The sequence below is a fragment of the Triticum dicoccoides genome, chromosome 4A (assembly GCF_002162155.2).
Source record: "Triticum dicoccoides isolate Atlit2015 ecotype Zavitan chromosome 4A, WEW_v2.0, whole genome shotgun sequence".
Lineage (NCBI taxonomy): Eukaryota > Viridiplantae > Streptophyta > Magnoliopsida > Poales > Poaceae > Triticum > Triticum dicoccoides.
Window position 1 is genome coordinate 667694660 of NC_041386.1, and position 1298 is coordinate 667695957.

Sequence of the window (1298 nt, forward strand, 5' to 3'; positions counted from 1 at the left end):
AACTTGTGTGCAGATGAAACTAAAAAGGCTTTATTGGAATGGAACAAAAGAAAAGCGATTATCGAAGGGATAGCACAAGGACTTCTATATTTGCATAAGCACTCTCGGTTACGGGTCATACATAGAGATCTTAAAGCAAGCAACATTCTTTTGGACGGTGAAATGAATCCTAAAATATCAGATTTTGGGCTTGCAAAAATATTCAGCTCAAATGATACCGAAGGGAACACAAAAAGGATTGCTGGGACATAGTAAGCTCTTCTTACAAATTAGTCCATCCTGCACAAGTCAGCCATATACAAAAAGCTGAAATAGAAGTTTATTTCCCCCCTATATTTTCAGTGGGTACATGGCTCCCGAGTATGCTTCGGAGGGTCTCTTCTCGATCAAATCTGATGTATTCAGCTTTGGTGTGCTAATTCTTGAGATCATCCATGGAAAAAGGAACTCATGTTTTCATCAATTTGGGGACTTCTTCAACCTTCTTGGATATGTAAGTATTTTCTTGTATCTAATATGTAAATTCGCTTTGTTTATCTAATGACCTATATTTAATATATGTATCTAAACTCCTGCAAGGCATGGAAGTTGTGGAAAGAGGAAAGATGGCTTGAGTTCGTCGATGAATCAATAGTTTCAGAGTCTGATGTGTTAGAGACGATGAGGTGCATCAACATCGCACTGCTCTGTGTGCAAGAGAATGCGGTTGACAGACCCACCACAACGGGTGTGGCTGCGATGTTAAGCAGCGAAATTATGGCCCTGCCTGGACCTAAGCATCCAGCATATTTCCACATAAGGGTAACGGAGGAAGAGCCACCTAGTGATAATGATGTGACCATGTCTGCTCTACAGGGCAGATAGTTTCTTGTCATTCTGCATGATGTGGTTGTGCAACGTTGCTATCCTGAGGGACTCCTTTTGTTTTCACACTGTAAAGTTCTGACAGAAACACTCACATACCTCTGGTTAAGCGTGGCATGAAAGGAAGACGGTCTCATTATGTCCAAACAGCAAAATATGTCTAATCAGTGTTTGTAATGTTGAATCATACGCGGACGCCTCGGTTGCCAATTAGTAGTCGACTTCCTGTTCGTGAACGACGAATTGTGAAATACAGTACCTTTTTTTTTGTGTGTGTGTAGAAATGATAATGCTTGCCTACAGATAAAGGGGTGATGCTACTTACCTCCACCACATGGGCCTCCCAAGGCAGTCGCCGACCACCACCAGAAGGTTGCTGCGGATGCACTGCACTGGTCGCAGCGCTCGCTCCCGCAAATGCAGCATCTAAGTCC